Source organism: Rhagoletis zephyria, unplaced genomic scaffold (assembly GCF_001687245.7).
Source record: "Rhagoletis zephyria isolate East Lansing unplaced genomic scaffold, Rhagoletis_zephyria_1.1 Rzeph_scaffold_02891, whole genome shotgun sequence".
Taxonomy (NCBI): Eukaryota; Metazoa; Arthropoda; class Insecta; order Diptera; family Tephritidae; genus Rhagoletis; species Rhagoletis zephyria.
The window spans coordinates 40,972-61,016 of record NW_016159975.1 but is presented as its reverse complement, the minus strand read 5'-3'; the positions used below and the strand labels follow the sequence as shown (position 1 = coordinate 61,016).

The 20,045-nt window shown below is 36.6% G+C and overlaps 1 protein-coding gene across 1 annotated transcript in view; it reads left to right on the top strand.

The window, feature by feature from the left end:
• Window positions 1–6,211: 6,211 nt before the first annotated feature.
• Window positions 6,212–20,045, top strand: part of LOC108367962 (uncharacterized) — a gene marked incomplete at its 3' end in the record, with an annotated part of 30,229 nt that continues 16,395 nt past the window's right edge. Inside the window, exons 1-2 of the mRNA XM_017622679.1 lie at window positions 6,212–6,888; window positions 6,948–7,186. The remainder of the gene's footprint in view (window positions 6,889–6,947; window positions 7,187–20,045) is intronic.

Sequence of the window (20,045 nt, the reverse complement as noted above, 5' to 3'; positions counted from 1 at the left end):
GTCATAAAATAAATTTAATAATTGAGGAATTTTTACAATTTGACAGATTTAGGACCGGTTGCTCAAAGCCTGGTTGACACTAATCCCCGGTTAAACATCGTTATCGACGTTACCGACACCATGTTATTTACATGGAGCCGAAAACGTCGATAACGATGTTAATCGGTGATTAGTGTCAATCAGGCTTTGAGCAACCGGCCCTAACAGCCCTATTCCCACAACATTGATAAAATTCATCGTATGACTATTGTCACAATTGCTGCGCCTAAAACAATACATATAAGGATTGTTTCGAATTTGTCGCGTACTCAGTAGGTCATAACAATAATACAATAAAAATTTTCACCATTAGAACGACTAAAATAAATTTGCGGCAATAATATTAGGCGCAGCAGTAATGACAATAGTCAGCCGTTGAGTTTAGTCATTGGCGTGGGAATAGGGCTGTCAGTTTCTGCCGAATGCTGGTTGTTTTTTTTTTTTTAACATTGTAGCTAAGTTATTGCATTTCTATATAAACTCATTTAAGCCCATACCTAGAACGCACGAATTTTTTTAAGTCTATAAGTACAGTTAATGGGCTGTTTTTGCTTACGCGTAAAAGCACATTTAGCGCATTTAGCTCTAAATGCTACTCTAAATGTACATTTATCCATACAAAATTCGTCACGTAAATGCAACTAAATGCAACTCCATTTTTGCATTTAGAATCTAAATGCTAAAAGCAACCCTGTGATCTTCCAAAATTTCCACGATTCGAACATGGTTTAATGAGAAGAAGTGGCAACATTGCTTTTTCGAGTATACAGTCGCTAGCTGCGTTTCAGTGATCGCCGATCGAGATTACATTTATTATTTTACATTATTTGGATAAAGAAAAGTTACGCAAATTAAACATCGATATGATGCTGATAGAAATCTGGATTAATTTGTGATCAACTCTGTTTGTTTTGTTTCCTAATTAAGTGTGGAAATTATAATTGACAGCACCGACAAATGAATATATACACAAACAAATGTTTGGTTATGGTTAAAACAATTCAAGTTTTTGTATTGAATTTTCGGTTTAGAATTTATTTTTTCCTTTTCAGTAGGGATTTTTGGACATTATCTTTTCCGTGAGAATTTATCGTAATAGATACGGATCTGAATAAGCGACTGGAACACGGCTGTTTGTCAAAAGCATACGATTTCGAACTCGCGTAAATGTACATTTGCTAAATGCGATAGCATGAACGCTCTTCGAAAACATATGTTCGAAAGTGCTAAATGTTGCATTTTAAATGCAGCAAAAACGCTGCATAAAGACGCAGCAATGCAAACACTTGAAAGACTACTTTCCCGTATAAACATCTAAAAAGTAATTCTGCAGATTTGCAGAAACCACTTTCGGAAATAAAACTTACAAGGTGTAAAGTAACGCAAGTTCTTTTAAAAGTCTGCCAAACTCAAGAATTTCAAAAAGAAATTTCAGGCGCAGGTACACCTTACACTTTGCATGTAAAGTGACTTTCAAAAGCAGTTTTTATTTCTGAAAATAAAACTTGCCAATTAAAATTAAAATTACTAGCACAGCTAATTTCAGTTGCAAACACACCTTGAAATTTTTATTTCCGAAAGTGCAAATAGGACTTTTTTGCGGTTTACGCGGGAAAGTTGACTTTAGATTTGGCATTTTGGCAGCCAAACGAGTAGGTAAATGCAAGCATGCCACGTTTAACCGCACCTTTACAATTTACAATTTTTATTTCCGAAAGTTATTTCTTCACATCTGCAAAAGGCCTTTCTGGCTGCTTACACGGGAAAGTGGACTTTCGATTTCGCATTTTCGCAGCAAAATGCGCATAGCAAGGCCTGGAGTTTATCGTTAGTAATAAATTAGAGATCTTTAATATTGAGAATATACCAACTTTTGTTACCCGCGCGAGGGAAGAGTTCCATGACATTAACATACAAAAAACTCAAACGAAAGTGCTAGTAAGAGATTGAAGATAGAACCTTCCATGTCTGATCATAAAATAAATTAGGTTTGAATTGTAGCAACCCCTTCTATACAAAGAGTTTTAAGGAATCCGAGGAAAACATGCTCGGTGAAGTTTAATGATAAGCTGAAAAAACAGAACTAGAATACGCTGCAGAGCACTTTAATGAATTACTCATGGATGCATACGAAAACACTTGTCCTATAAGTAAGGTACGTTCCTCCAGGGATCTACCCCTCAGAACCAAAGTTCGAAAATTGGTCAACTGGGAAATTGTCAAACCGGGGAATGGCCAGATTACAGAAACACTTTGTACAACACAGAGATAAGGAAATCCACGCGTTTAAGCTGTGAAAGCATGAACGTACGACGGAGGTTACAACATAGTCGGGCTGAACATAGTAGGAAAATGAGCAAAGAAAACTGGCTATGCTCTGATCCCAGCCCCAGGTAGGAGGTGAAGACATTTAAATCACTACATCCACCGGGAGCGGATGGAATATTCCCTGGCATGCTCCAGCAGGGCTTAGATTTCGTCGTTAGACCGCTGTTTAAAATTATACAAAATGCGTGGAGACGAGCGAACATAGTTTTAATCCTGAAGGACGGAAACAAGGACCCCCTTCAACCAAAATCCTTCAGGCCGATCTGCTTAACGTCATTTGTATTAAATGCTTTACATAGAAAAGGTAATAGATAGCCAAGTAAATATATAGATAGACAGTAGAATAAAGCATCGCGACCAGTAGTTCTATTGTGACCTCAGCCCATCACAGCACTTCACCCAGCCCTACAGACTCCAGAAATTTCAGACTTGATCCCTGGGGTAGAGTGTGTATGTGATCCTGTTTTGGCCATAAATGCCCTATGCTCCCCTCACTTCTACGTGAGATGGCCTCACACTGCAGAAGGAGGTGTAATGGAGTCTCCTTAGCAACGTCGCAGACCAGATTCCTAAATTATACAAGTGCCCTATTAAAATGTTACCAGTTCTTGTCACCGCGATTCTAGGTACGTTGCAGTGAAAATATTCAGCAATTCAGCTATGAAGAATTATGCAAATTCTGGCATTGCATATTTCACGGAGCAATACTTTATTACCAGCTTTTGAGATGGTAACAAAATTTACCGGTTACAAGAGTACACAGAATGTGAAAAGGGTTTAAAAACCAGGACAGGAATTTTATTTACCGGTTACAAACTTTCTATTACCAGCGCAGAATAGATCTCTTAGCCTGCAGTTGTCCGTCAAATACACCTGTACTGATCCTTAGTTTCTCCATAGGGAAACCTATGAGTATCCTGTATCTTTTTAGATTGTGCCCTCCTAGTAAACTTTTGGATTAACGAAGTCCCATTGTATTACGCCAATGCAGTTCCTTAGCCTGGTGTTTTTCTTCCTGAGCGCTTCCATTATCGTGTTATTGAAAGAAAGGGCTCCGGTCCTATGGGGATCGAGGCAGCAACCAGTCTGAGTAGATGGTCCACCTCCTCATATACCCTCTACTCACCCATATCAATTGGATGGTATTATTCTCAGCCAGAGAATTAAGCCTTTCTTCACTCTCCAGAACCACCGAGGAATCCGTTACTTTCTTCGAAGGTAAATCTCAGCATACAGACTGATGGCATATACATCCGCTGGGAAAGGTTCCCAGGGGCACCGAAAGCTTCAGTGTGGGGCCCGAATACGTGTAATTTTTCAAAGAAGTGAGGCGAAGTGTACGTATCTCATGTGTTCCTTGGTGTTAATGTCACTAGCGCTCCCCACTGGGCTTCCCAGGTCATCCGTGGAAAAGCTGCTCCGAATAACCGCCGAAACAGGCACCGCATAATGCATGTTGGCCTGGGCTATTGCCAAGTGCGGTGTGCTCATAGGATGGGCTCGTAAAGGTCCGAGAGCCGCACATCATCCTCGCTTCTCCTGTCGAGTTCCAAGCTTCCTATGTCGGCTAGGAACTCCTGCGCGCTACGTGCGTGGGGCCTGGACCGTGAGCGCAAGCAGGACCTAGTACTGGTCTTGATCTGGTGGCTAGTTGTTGGATGAGACCGTGGTCGACTGAGTCGCTTGGAGAGCTGTGGAGTCAGCTGCCACATCGACTTGCACGTCTTGCGACTCTGACTCCTTGCTGTCTGTGGTCTTCTGCCACCACGGCCTCACCGTGACGAAGCTATACATGTAGTTAACACTAAAGCCTTTTAACTTGAAGAAAATGTAAGACTATTCAGCAATACCCAGATTAGGTTTGAGCCCGTTTCCTCACCGATGCAGGAGATTACCTTCCACGCGGTGGTGTGGACGCCCTCGTTCTGGGCCTGCCCTAGCGCATACTTAACTGATTTATCGGCTATCCTCTGCGGTTAAGCACTCAACGAATCCAGTAGTAGACTATTGACAATCGCTACGCAAAATTTTTTCGCTAAAATTCTCTAAATGAAAAGCAGTGGTGCCTTAAAGTATACAGCATGGAAGAATAACGCATGCAATGTGTAATCAGCTAATGCAGCGTTTTTGCTGCATTTAAAATGCAACATTTAGCACTTTCGAACATATGTTTTCGAAGAGCGTTCATGCTATCGCATTTAGCAAATGTACATTTACGCGAGTTCGAAATCGTATGCTTTTGACAAACAGCCGTGTTCCAGTCGCTTATTCAGATCCGTATCTTTTACGATAAATTCTCACGGAAAAGATAATGTCCAAAAATCCCTACTGAAAAGGAAAAAATAAATTCTAAACCGAAAATTCAATACAAAAACTTGAATTGTTTTAACCATAACCAAACATTTGTTTGTGTATATATTCATTTGTCGGTGCTGTCAATTATAATTTCCACACTTAATTAGGAAACAAAACAAACAGAGTTGATCACAAATTAATCCAGATTTCTATCAGCATCATATCGATGTTTAATTTGCGTAACTTTTCTTTATCCAAATAATGTAAAATAATAAATGAAATCTCGATCGGCGATCACTGAAACGCAGCTAGCGACTGTATACTCGAAAAAGCAATGTTGCCACTTCTTCTCATTAAACCATGTTCGAATCGTGGAAATTTTGGAAGATCACAGGGTTGCTTTTAGCATTTAGATTCTAAATGCAAAAATGGAGTTGCATTTAGTTGCATTTACGTGACGAATTTTGTATGGATAAATGTACATTTAGAGTAGCATTTAGAGCTAAATGCGCTAAATGTGCTTTTACGCGTAAGCAAAAACAGCCCATAAATCTGGCCGTATGGGTGAAATGTAACTAAATGTTGCGAGTTTTTAGGGGCACCTGCTCTACTCCATATTGACCGATTGTCACCTATCAGAGTTCGATGCCTAGGTCCGTTAGTAACGTGTAAAAGCTCTGTTAGTCAACGACGTAGCGTAAACGTAGGTTGACGTACGTAGCAGCATATTAAATTTACTGTTGATAGAGAGAGAGAGAAGCAACGGCAACGTCACCGCCATGCGGTGGTGAGTTTTCGTTAACACGCGAATCCGATAAGATAGGTCGTGTCTGCGTCAACCAACGTCTACGCTACGTCGTTGACTGTTTGCGCATTAAGTTCTTTGATCCCGCGAAATTATGCTACCCGAAATTAGATAAAGACAGTGCATTAGTTTGTTAAATAAATGTTCACAAATGCAACCCTGCTGATTGACGAGTTTACCGCAAAGCGAAATGCTCACAATCGGAAATGAAATAAACGAACGTCGACTGCTAATCATCTGTTACCGGTCGAAGCCATGATTTGTGTTTGTACAAATGCGTAGTGGTGCAACTGGTGCTGTAGCCACTTGAAAATTAAGCTCTTACCAAAAACAAATACATACATATGTACGTACGTATGTATGTTTGCCGTTTTGTCTCAGTATAAAAATATGCCATGCAACTAATTTTTAAGCGTAGTTAGTCATTTCACAGAGATAACATTTTAATATGAAAAAAAAGAAAAATAAACTTATCGACTTATACACTCGCGTATAATCAAATCCCATGCTATACATATTTGTTTATAGGCAGCAATAAGAAGAAACAGAGAATAAGCTACTCTTGGCCAAATGTTGTTTACGGTTTTTTGTGCTTTGCCGTTCGTTCTTCGCAACCACCTTGGCGTATGTTAACAATACCGAGAGAGTAAGTCAACGAGCGCGCAGGCTTGGAAGAGAAATTGAAAACAAAATTTTATTTGGGCTTTACAAAGCGTGTGTTGGAGCAGTAGTCAGTCTGTTTGAGTTGGATACCAGTAGTCATCGGATAGACTCGACGTGGAACGGTCGAATGTTGGTGTTTGTTAGTAATACGGGGGGAACGTGGCATCCACGACTGAAGTCACTATTTGTTCCTTCACATTTAAATGAGTGTTGAAAAATTTCTTGTTTGTTTGTATTAATAACAAATTTTAAGAATGAATTAAAGTTCCATCAAACCAGTCTTAAAGCAACAGTGCTTACTTGCACACATCCATATATCGTTCATATTGAAGCTTAGCAGATCTGTATAGATGTACATATGTATGTGTATGTATGGGAGTGTGAAGAAAATACACGGTAGCCACTCGTATCTAGCAAAAGGCTAAGTGAATAAGAAAATCAAAGATATTTGCATGGTGGTGTTTCGGGTTCGGCCAACATAACGCGAAAATTATTACAACTACAAAACGGAAAACGGAAAAGTAACGCAATAAAGTCAATTCTTTCAATATTTCTATGTATGTATGTACATATGTATGTAGTAGTAATCTGGAAAATTTAAAGCAGTCGAATTGATAGAAAAACTAGCAGAAGGTGAAGAAGGAAAAAGTGCGAAATTTGTGTGTTCGCCCGCGCGCGCGTGCCTGTGTGTGTGTTTATGATGATATTTTCATATGTATTTGTGTATTAAATATGTGTGTACGAGTATCTCTGCTCATGTATGTAAGTGTACGCGAAAAGTGTATAGAAGAAGAATTGTGAAAAACAGGTTTCTTAGTAGTGGCAGCGGTCGTAACTAGAAGCAGCAGCAGCAGCAGCAGCACCAATAGCACAACAGCAACGACAACAGCACAGGCAACAGCAACCAAATAACGAATTGAGAATACGAAAAGCGCAGGCAACAACAATAAAGCCAAACAAAACAATAAAAACATTGTAGAATTCACTTCAGCAGCTGAGAAAAGAAATAACAATCGTACTCGGAATAATAAAGAAAACAAAAAAAAAAACACTTAGGTGAGTCAAAGTTTAAAACCAAACGGCATACAACAACTACGTAAGCGATTCAATACATAATACACATACATATTTACATACCCTGCGGGAAATGTATGTATGTTTGAAGGTTTGACGGCGGTTTGTCAAACCTTCAAACACCCCCATACACAGCACAAATGGCTTGAAGCAAAGGGAAATTTCGCTTGGTTTGTCAAACCGCTTGTGTGGTGTATTTCGCTCTTTACTATAAGTTAACTTGAAGTTGATAAAGAGCGAAATACACCACACAAGCGGTTTGACAAACCAAGCGAAATTTCCCTTTGCTTCAAGCCATTTGTGCTGTGTATGGGGGTGTTTGAAGGTTTGACGGCGGTTTGTCAAACCTTCAAACACCCCCATACACAGCACAAATGGCTTGAAGCAAAGGGAAATTTCGCTTGGTTTGTCAAACCGCTTGTGTGGTGTATTTCGCTCTTTAGGAAGCAACTAAAGTCATTATTATATATTTTATTTGAGGAAAGCTAACTATATTTCTATGGCGATGGCCGCGAAATTGTGAAGGGTGTTTACCTCTCCATTAGATGTGACCTAACTTGTAACTAACTACTTTTGGATATTTTATTACATTTCATTATTGTTTACATATTCTGCTGTAGGTGGTCCCTTATTCGTTCTTCCTTTTATTTGTCCTCAATTCGAAAATAGAATTTGTTAAGTGCAGAAGGAAAGTGTATTCAAAGTAAAATTTGTATGGGAATATTTAAATAGAAACTTGTTTAAAGAAATCAATCTCCTGATTGCGTCTGCATTACCCCTGCATTTCTTTTCAACGAGTTGAAAGTTAGCTTCTTGTGGTTAACTACAAAAAAAGGTCACTAAAAGTGGGTTATTTTTTATCAATTGATAAGATTTTCTGCACGGTATGTATGTATGTATGTACATATGTATGTGGCTTAGCTGGAGGGGCCGTATTAAGGAAGGTAGGCTAAATTAGTAAAAGCTGAAAGGGAATTTCCCTTATACTACATTCATTTAATATTGTGGCCGCTATTTTCTGCCTCAATTTCAATGTTGCTCGTTTGTACGAAGATATATATGTACAATGTAGCCCTACCGGCGGTATGTACAAACATACATACTTATTTTTGTGATTTGCAAAGGAATGCATGTTGCATTCTATAAATTGCATTCCGTCGTTGATTGAGTAAACATTTACAGTTTTTATACTAATTTTGGTTTGTTATGAATTTGGTATTTCTCAATTCTCGATAGCGTTCTCAAAGTAAAATGCACATTTTTAATATGAAATTTTTATTTAGTTTCAAATTGAGAATTGTTGAATTCTCAACTTTTTCTCAAGCGTGAGTGGATCGGAACAGTTAGTTTAACAAAGAAAAGTATGGTTTATGTAAAAAATTAGGTGCATCGTTTGTTTTACAATTAGTTACATAAACACTGTTTGTGAAGTAAGTTTTTGCAAAATAAAAATATTTAATTTTTGAGTATACATATATAATTAAAGTCTTTATGCTCCATTGAATTCTTAAAAAATGCATTTAGGGGAAAAAATTAAAACTTTTTATCAAATTTTGGGATTTATTGCGATTTTTCCCCAAAAAGTTTTAAACGATTGTTTTATTTAGATTTATGACATTTTCAATAGAGCGTAAGCTCCTTTGTCATTCTTAATAAATCTTTTAATATAACATAAATAACTTGTTTTATCATAAAAATATTATTTAATGCCATGGAACGGAACGCAATGCTAAACAATTTTTTCTCAAACCGTTCTTAAGTTGATAAACAATGCTTGAGAAAAATGTTAGTTTCAAATGATAAACAATGCTGAAAATCAAACTGAGAACTAAAATTTTCTCAAACGTTTGAAAATTGTTGTTCCAGTATTTGTTGGGTACAGCCAGGTGGTACGTACATACATACATATGAGTACATTTCAGGAGTTGTGTTTTTAGTGTCACTAACTTCTTTCGGCAGAAAAAAACGCCAAAGTATTCTTCTTGCTTTTATTTCAATCAAAAAATAAATCAAGTACATATTTGAATAATTTTTGCTTTAAAACGTTTAGTTGGGTGAAAAAGTAGCGAAATTACTAAAGTTTTTACTGTCACTCGAAAAATCATATTTTTTTTTTTTGTAATAATTTTGGGAAGTTTTCAAATAGAATTTTCATATTAGAGGCAAAGGATGTTGGCACCGAACACAACATATCTGTGAAGTTTCAAAAGTACACCACGAAATTAAAAAAAAAAATGGCAGCACGCAGAACATTTGTCGCAGCTATTTTGTATTTTTTGAAGTTTTACGAATTTTTTTTAATGTTAAAACTAATAGATGCAAATGTTCTTCTTGCCAAAACAAACGAATCTGTAATAAGGCTAGTGTCTCACCAAATGAAAAAAATTACATTGTAGCAAAAGATGACTATGATTTAAGAAAATAAATTAATTTTTTTTTTTAATTTTTATTGGCAAACTCGAAATTCAATCTAAAATTTTTATATACATGAAGAAAGAAATATGTTACCCATTTATTTTGAAAGTGGCATAAGTCTCTTCGAACCTCTTGTGCTTAAATGACCGGTTACTGGTATCTGAACGCGTCGGTTATTCCTTCAACTTCATCAACCAAAGGTAGACGGTTTTATCGTTAGTTTGTTACGATAGAGCGGCTTACAGATGCATTCGATTAGAAGTAGCCGGTCTTTTAAGCACAACAATTACGAAGTGACTTGTGTCATTTTCAAAATAAACGCCACATATATGTGCATAAGGAATACTGCGTAGAGATCTCCCACGCCACTATTTAATTACTTTTAAATAATATGTATTTTAAGTTAAGACGTTAGGATGAGGGCGTATGGTCTAAGGGGCGTATACGTTACGTACGCAACTACGGCTATATGAGCATGAGTGGTTATTTAATTTTTTGTTTAGTACACCTTTTTTAAGTTTTAATTTAAATACAATTTCGCGATGGAATCTTGTTCTATATACAAAACTGAAGATAATGCATTTCTAAGTTAGTTGAAAAACCATTTTGGACCAAAAACACGTTTTTGTGAAAAAATGTAACAACTCGTGAGATTTCCTCATGTGTATCTACATAAGTATTATCTTTAACGTACCGCTTGCACAACATTCTGAACAGCCCTAAATAATCAAATGTTAGTATAAATGGTAGTCCGAAAAAAATATACAGAAATGGAATCGGTACACAGATGAAACTTCCGATTTTTATTCGCAATTCCATCCGGGTTTGAAGACGTTTACGGCTATGGCTGGGGACACGCTCATCATGCGGGATAAATACTCATCATTAAATATACAAAATTGTTTAATTGTTCAATAAGTTAAATAATACTCCGGCCAAGTTCGATGGTACTTTTTGGATATTTAATTCCGGAAATTTTTCTGAACCTATTACCATTTTTTTCTAGGGCCATTAGATTTGGAAATAATTATTGCGTGCGCGGCTATTATTGTAGAGCAAGAAGAAATTATACAGAGAAGTAGACTTCTGAGGAAACTCCGAGACAACAGTTTTTTGGAAAGTTTTTACCCGTTTGCAGTTCGGGGTGGTTTTTACAAAACTGCGCATAGTATTGCAGCTACTCTTGTGTGGTGCGTTTATATTTTGCACGTCTGTTAATACACGAATTCATAATAATATTAAATTAATTTTCTAAGTATAAAATTACTCACTTTTCCAGCGTTTTGTTATCCATTGCGAGGTATTTTATTTGAAAGGAATCCAGTTTGTTGCAGTGGCGGTCACAAAGAACAATTAAAATGTAAACAAAGAACAGCTGTTTCACTACAGAGAAACTTTCGCCGCAACTGGCGAATAAAACGAGTTTTTTGCTTGTCATTATTGACTGTGCATACGTATGACTACAGTTGATGACACGATAATGACAATTGAACTGTGCCAATTGACGACTGTGACACCACTCGAATAGAGCTGTTAAACCATCGCTTCAAACATTTGACTGTTACTCGGTAGGGTCGACAATCTGCTTGAAAAGTTTTATTACATAAACTAAGAACACACTGCTTATTTAAAAGATTTAGTCAGAAAAGTAATAAGACAAGAAAAGTAATGAAGCAATCAATAAATAGGTCTCGGGGAAATGTGTGTTGCTTTATTTGATGTTATTAAAAGTACACCATTCTGGCAGCCCTGATCATAGGTCAAAGACTCTTACAGTTTGGGAAGCGGTTGTTGTCCCTTATCCAACTTTTCGTCGCGAAGGCAGAATTTTTCGACGATGCTCGTGGGTGTCCTCTAACGCTCATAGAAGTGATTGTTGGCCGCCTCGTATTTATCTTCCGTCGGGGCGTGATGAACGATAGTAGTCGGCGACAAAGACTCTGTTCGGCCGCAAATTCAATTATAGTAGACGTCGCAAGGTTCCCAGGTGTTTTTTTTTTTTGCCTTGCGCCGTACATCGGATTTCTTGGCTGGCGGTGACTTCAGCTTAAGCCTTCTCGAGGACATCAAGGGTCCCAAGCCCAGCGCACAAACAAGGATGCACCTCATGAGCAACAAACACAGCAGACAGAGGAAGCCTTCCTCCTCCTCTACTACCATCAGCGGGATCCGAGTTAAATAAGTACTTTCAGAGCCGCAGCTCTAGTGTCCATTCGTGTGACTTGAACTGTTCTATTTGAGGAAAAAAGAGATACAAGGAAGCTTTTAAAAAAGGATTTAAAGAATTATGCTATTTATGTATTTATGAATGTATGTACATATATTTTTACCTATTTCTGTATGTGTTTGAATGCATTCACACGCATATACACAAATACATAGGTGTGTGTGCTATGTATGTATGTATGTACTCTGTATGTGGACTTCTATAGTTTGGCAATGAAAAGCATGCACTTCATTTTTTGTTTAAATTCTGCTTTTTTGTGCTTTTTTTCTGTGCTGGTGTTGTCTAACATGAAAACTTGCATTCACACATAGACACACATTTAAATACATTTCTACTTAAATAGCAACTTACTTACCTTAGCGCAGGTATCATTTAGCCAACAAACAACAAACAGTGACTGCTAAAATTACTTTAACACACGGCTAATTACAAGCTATGCTTTGCACATTTGTGCAGTGCGTAAATATGTACATACATACATATGTAGTATGTTTGCTGGTATGCACGAGTGCGCACTCTTAACGTAAATGGCAAATTTATGCGTTTCTATGCATGCGCGACTACCTTATTTGTTTAGTTAAAAAAAATATATGTACATAAATATATAACTTTATACAAAAAAATAAAAATAAAAATTTATTGTAAAGGTGTTAGTGGTTCACCTTCATAGTTGTGCCGATGCCGTTGTTGCTGCCGCTGTCGCTGTCGCTGTAAAACCAGCAATCCAGAAACGTCAACCGCTTCGCTATTATTATAATACAATGTTATTGTTGTTTTTTTTTCAAAGTTATAACAGCAAATATGCAAAAGTGTTGGCAGAGTTGCAGAGGAAGCAGCGGTGGTGTTAAGGTGGAATTAATAGAGGAGCGCCAACAACAGTGATTCACACAAAAACAAAACTAAAACCAACAACCATTGTCATACACAAGTAAAAAAAAAACACATAGACGCATTTGCCGTACATGGAAAATCAACGCCGCCAACTTGGAAGTTAGTGCAAAAAGAGGAGGAAGAAGTAGTATGTGGTAAGAGTGGTTGTTGGCAGCAAAGCCAAAATCGAAAGAGGAAATGAGAATGAGAATGAGAAAAGAATCTGTTATTAAATGAAATTGATGCTGGTAATTACCGTTTCTGCTTGGTTGACGAACTGACGAACGGCTTATAGTCGTCTGAATACTTGCATAAAGCCATACATATGCATGTATGTACATTCCTTTGGATGAACACTGTTGAACGCTTGCTTGGCAATGAGTAGAAGATTGCTGGACCGTTTCTTTAACTTATTTTTCATTTTCCAAATGGGTAACAAACTGACACGTGCCTACTTCCCAACTGCGGCCAGCAGTCCAGCCAATGCAAGTTTGTCTTCCAAGTCGTTAACTAACTACATAGATATGGGCGTCCGCTAGACTTTGCTGGAAGGGAGACCTTGGAATTTTTGCATTACGCGTTTAGTGGTTTATAGCGCTCTTAATACCAAAGTCGTATTTACTCGACTTTTTGCTGACTTTGTTTACCAACCTTCTGTACCTTTTTAGTTTTGAGTTATTAGTTAGAGAATACTTCTTCTTATCGAACTTGGAATTCGATAACTCGGTGTTAAACGGGCGCGTAGAATCGCACGCCCATGAACACAATGGCAGAACTTGTCTACTTTTGGGATGACCAACTATCGGAACTTCGCTAAAGAAAGACACTAGATATTGGCGAAATTTCTTGGTCACGGGCCAAACCGACAAACGGTTGTGCATAGTTTCAAATAAGAAGATACATTCATGCATATACATACATATATACATTAGGGTGATTTTCTTCGCGAAAGTTTTTTTTTCACTCCCACCTCGAAAATTCTCATGGTTATCAGCAGTATATCACGTTATATGAATACCCCTAATGTATTAAAAACTGCACTTTGTGAGTTCCTAGCAAAAAACAATTTTGCTGACTATACGAGTTGTTGTCGTAAGATTGACCTCACCTGATGAATCTTAAAATTTTCGGATAGCATTTTCATACCACCATTGCGAAGAAGAGGGGAAGCGTGCGCTCGACGTGAGTTCATACTAGGGTCATCAAATTTAAAAATGAAACCTTGGCAAATTTTTCCAATTGCCCTCTCCCATACATGCATATGTACATACATATGTATGTACGTAAGAAGGCTCATACTAATATAACCTGCAAACATACATATGTTAGCTGACAAAACTGTGTGAGTTTTCCAATACACATTTGCCACTAAATCATTGCGATTCGGTGAGGTGAAAAATTCCAATTCCACTCCAATTGGATTCTTATTTGACTCAGAATTGTGAAATTTGTTTGAAAATAAAAAATAAAAAATAAGTTACAATCAGTGTTGCCAGAACTTTTTGAACCAACCGGCTAAATTGGCGAAAACGGCTAAACCGTTTCAGATAGATTTCACCTACTACTACTTCTTGAAGAGAAATTGAAAATTCTAGCTGGAAAAAATTTTGCCAGCAAGAATTTGCAATTAGGAAAAACATATGATTGCGGCGCATGTTGGATTTTTTGTCGACGATAATTTGAATAAACAAGTTCGTTAAATTTAAAAATTTACAAACTTGAGCGATTTTAAAATAAAAAATGTAAGTAAATACTTGTGTACTTAATTAATTTAAATAATTCCTATGATTTGAAACGTACTCGGTTGAAAAACACTGGCGTGCTTGTAAAAGAATTTTTAACGCAAATAAAACATGCATTTCATGTCAAATACACTTTATTCAGCGCCAATTTAGTCTAAATTTTTTGGAAATCGTTGATTCATTATGTTTCAACTACATCATTATGTTTCAATTCCAACCAAATCGGACCATAAACACGGTTTTTCAAAATATCTCGACCCTGGCGCCAACTAGCCAGACCATTTTAAGATTTTCATAACAAACATTTTATGAAGAAAATTCCCGATACGTCCTTTTTTAGAAAAAATATATTCGTAATATAAAATAAGCGAAATCAGCCCAGTCTTATATCACTCTGCCTGACATGAAAATTTTCTCCGCGATAAGACTAGTAGCCATTTTTAATAGATTTTGGATCGCTTAGTCAAAATTGGAAACATATATATTTGAATTTTAAGAAAACAAGGCAAATAGCAAAATCGGCTAAAAACAGCTATGGTTTTTTTTTTTAACGGCTAACAAATCGGCTTCCAGCTAAACCAAATTTTCCCCGGCTGTTTGCTGTCGCAATTGTGGTCGGTTTTAGTTACCATTTTATTATGAATGGACTGAAAAAAAAACATATCGAGCCCTAACCGCCAAAAAGACATAAGCGACATTTCTTTTCAAAATTTTCTTTTTGATGCAGAAATGCTTCTAGATGCTTTAAAATTAAAATTTCAAAAAATGTTGCTTACTTTGTTTTGGCTTTTAGGGCCCGATACGAATTGGCTCTAAGCGATGATGGTTTTACTTTAAACCGTTTTTGAATACGCTTTCGTTCTGCACTTCACAGATGCTTTTTCTTATTCGGAGGTATCAGAAAATATAAATATTAACACGAATCTTCTTCTCTCAAACAAGAAAATTTACTTAATCCTAAGACACCTTTAAATTAATGAAAATTAAAAAGGCAAACATGGAATTAAGAGTGATATATATTTTCTTAATGAAAATAAAGTCGGCATCATTTTTTAAGGTAATGTCAAAAAATAATATGTAAAATTTAAAAAAAAGTTTTTTGGTGCGGAATCCACGTGCAGAAAAATGGAAAAATCTGATTTTCTTCGAGCATTTTCGGCCTTCTTGATCATTGACGTCGCTACCTATGGGTAGGGCGAGGGGCTTGAAATTAGTTGTTTGAGAGCTAAACAAAATTTGTATGTTCCCAGTATACATAGATAGAGGAGTTTCATATATAAAAACAAGGAAGTGCGCCTGGGCCACACTGGAGAAGTGAAACTTACGTTACATACATATCTATTTTATCTCCTAACCAATATACATACACACATACATACGTATGTACATACATACATAAATCTGCTTTTGCTTAAGGTTATATTTTTTGTCGGTTCGTTCTAATTACATTCATATTATTCTGTTTTTCTTTATCTTTATACTCTATCGATAACAAAATCGATAATAATATCCAATAAAATATCGATAACAAAACCCATACAAAATCGATAACAAAATCGATAAAAAATGCGATATAAATTTCGATAGCAAAATCGATAATAATATTGGTAACAAAATCTATTAGAAACTCGATAAAAATATCGATAACAAAATCGAAAAAATATCGATGAAAATATCCATAACAAAATCGATAAAAATACCGATAACAAAATCGATAGAAATATTCATAACTTAATCGATAGAACATTCCGAAAAAATTTCATTCAAATAATGCACTTCTTATTTACGCTCGCCAGAAAAAGGTTTAGTATGCAGTTTTTTAGCCCATTCAATTTAAATACAATTGAATGCAAGTATGAGGGAGCTAGGACTTACCATTGGTTTTTGGCAATTTTTTCTTTTTTGAAAGTGTCGCACATTTTTTTCCATATAAAAAAAATTATCGAACATTACCATATCGCCATATGGCACATGGCCGTACTCGTATCTTACATGGCTTAGGAGTAAAATTTTCCATTTTAAAGTTTCAACTTTTTTTCATTCGCAATGCAGACTTAAAATGGAAATATCCCGCAAAATGACCTGACCTAGAAAAACGGCAAACAGATCCGTAACCTACGACCCGAAATTAAGTTTACGTGTTTCGTCGTTGTCTTTTTAGCCCCCCCCATTAGCATTAATGAAATCAAAGATTCATTTTAGCATAAATGACAGAGAAATATGTATATAAATGTTATTTATTGACACAAGCATCATGGCTAGCTCTGAACAGGTAATTCATCAAAGCAAATAAACTTAGTTAGGATCCCCAAATGGTTGTGCACTTTGACAGTGCCACGTTTACAACTGCTCGTGCATACTCCTATACCTAACTATACTCGAATCTTTTCACTACTTCTTGTTTGTTTTGCCAACAGTTTGTCACAATTCAACTTATCAACTTATCATCACTGTGTCCGTCCATTGTTTGTCGTTTTATTAATTAATAATTCAAGTAAACTTTTATTTGCGATGGAAAATCAATGATTGTTATGCATCAGTGACATAACGTGCCTGCAAGTACATAGGCATGTATGCATGTATGTATGTGTGTGGGGGTATTTATGCGCCGCGAAGTAGACTTCAGCACATTTTCTCCTTCAACTCTTCTTCTCTCTTGCCTAGAGATGAAACGACGACATGCAGGTATCGATACTTTTACTTCTAAGTATTTAGTATCGAAAGAAAGTATCGATAACTGAAAGCTATCGGAATTAAGAATCGATACCTACTCATATCGCTACTTTTGGCTATGTAGGTATTCCGTATGAACTAAATATGTTAATTAAATTTTTTAGGTCATAAGTTAATGGATATCTGGTTTGGCCGACTACAGAGTGGTGTGGTCTAGAAATTTTTGTAACGAGAATGAATTGAACTCAATAAAAAAATTTCCAAAAAACCACACTCTATAACTGTAAAAATGCATAAATCTCAATTCGTGATTAAGATTTTTTCTGTAATCAACTTAAGTTGGGGCATACATCGCATTATATCGACTTTGGTGAAGTAATTGGAGCGTATATTCTTTGTATTATATCGATTTTGTTGCCATCTCGCTTATTTGCTGGCAATTAGGCAACCATGAAGAACAAGGCGCTTAGGAAAAATTGTCGAAGCTAAATTTGACTTAGTATCGGGTTTCGATACAAGTATTTCTCTTTCGATACCTACTCAGTACTTGGTTCTTATCTCTACTCTTGCCTAAGTAATTCATAAAATTTTCTGCTTGCTCCCTTTTGTCTACCCGGAGTGAAAGAGGTATACATACATACATATGCACATATAAGAATAGGCAAAAGCTATAAGAAATCAGTAAAATTTATTACTTTCAAAGAATTTTATGAGCATTTTATAGCTGACTCCCACATTACAGCAAACAAATTCGTCTACAACAATGTAAATGACTGTTTAACGTTCAGGCGCGTCCATGGCAGCTGGGCTAGTTGTAGTAGTTACTAGACAGGACCAGAGGCCAGTCGACGGCGGCGACTTCGGTATGCGACGAACCATTTTATATTCATTCAATGTTTAACTATGATAAAAAGGTTGGGTAATAGTCGGACCAAGTGGAAAAGAAAGTTCATTGAGTGTCGGCATGCTACTGAGAAAACACACAAATATTCGAACGAAAGGGCAGAAGAGTGGGTGGGTGCCGGGAAACTAGTGAAAAGCATAGTGAATAATAATATTATTAGTTAGCTCAGTGCTTCGCCTCCGGCCGCTTTTCCACGTGAAATACGAGTATTTGCTTGATTTGTATGTCTATGAACTGGACTGGCGCTAATAAATGAAGTTGTAAACATTTACATCGTTTGCACATTTTTATGCATATCTACATACGTACATACATACAATGGGCTAGTTATAGCATTAGAAACACAAGTGACTGAAGTTCATATCATTACGTGTGAGCGCCAATTAAAGACTTTGCACATTTATTATTTTTAGTTTAATAAAGTTTGCGCTTGGTGTGCAAAAAGTTTTCTGGTTGACTTACTGGCTTGTTTTTTTTTTTTAATGGAACTGAAATCGACGCAATAGGTAAATAAGCGTAGGCTATTAACACAATTGTGCATTCCTTCGTATCCTTCGAGTAGTTTTATACCAGTTTATACCAGTTAGGTTAACAGTGAGGCGCCGGGAATTTAGATATTTTTGACAGCGCGGTTGTTTGCTCCTTTTTCCTGTTATCTTAACTAATCAAAGGCTATCATCCATATCCTTGTGCACGTAAGAAGTGCGATTTTTTCTTTTTACTGCTGTTTCTGGTTTGAGTTTTTTAGATTTCGTTCAACATTCTCACTTCATTATTTATTTTGTTTGGCGCTGTAATCACCTTAGCTGTTTTGTCAGACTCCAATAAAATGCTTCAATGGTTTCTCGTATGACATTTCATTTTCCTATGATACCAACAAGAGATGGACGCGGACCTAATTTAACCGACTCGGTCTGGGAAGGGTTTAGGACACAAATTCATAAAAAAGCCCCAAAATATTAACTTAACCCTCATCCAGAGCAACAAAAAAAAATCACACATAATCTGTTTGTGGGTGAAATTTCTCCCACCCAGAATTTGTAGTTCAAGTACATTTGGAATTTATGCAGTTTATGAAAATAACTTTAAATGTCTTGTCAAGGAGCGCAATGGAAACCAGAGTGGTGGTTAATTTAACGGTGGTAATTCGCATTTGACCCTGAACAACTCAATTCTGGTGTCTCCGAATCAAATTAAGCGCATAGTAATATTGGCACACATTCACTTGGCAACTCCCGTGTGGTTCGACATACTCAGCGATGCAGCAGGTCGACGTAATCGGAGATTTCTCTCACTTGAAGATCTCTATTAATAGATTCTTGCAACCGTGGCTTATGTTAGTGCTGGCTCTTGAGACACTTTTGAAAATTGTGTAGTCTTTGGTGAGATATTTTCTGATTATATTCTATTTTATGCACGCAGAGTGTGACAAAACTACCTAAATACTTAAGCACAGGTACAGAATGTGGCGTGTGTGCTGATCATACAAGAATTTATTAGCAGCAGCCCAGATACGGAAGTGCTTGATGAGTTTTCGCTTATCTGCAGCTAACTCATTGCTGCTGAAGACTGTTATGGTCTGATTATGGCATCTTAACGTAACTTGCAGATCTCACTCAAAAGTTCTGTTAAATGGAAGTTGCTTATTATTGAACAGCCGAAACGTAACGTAACTTAATGCCACGTCGAAATCTGTTCCATTTTGATTCTCTAAGTTCAACGTTCCGTTAAGTTAAATTAAGTTGCCATAATCAGGCTTTTAGTTGGAGTGTTTCAAACCATTCCGTGCATGACAATTTCAACTGTACAAACTTTCGCATAATTATTAAATATGTTTTATGTATGCCTGGAAGTAAGTAGGAATGGGTTTTGCCCTAATGAATATAATAGGAAAACGTGGAAATCGACAGTTAAGCGTCACAGTTTGGAAAGCAATAGTGATTATCAAGTCGAATATCATCAAGCAATGTAATCGGCTACATTCCTAGTTAATAACTAGACCCGTTTTTT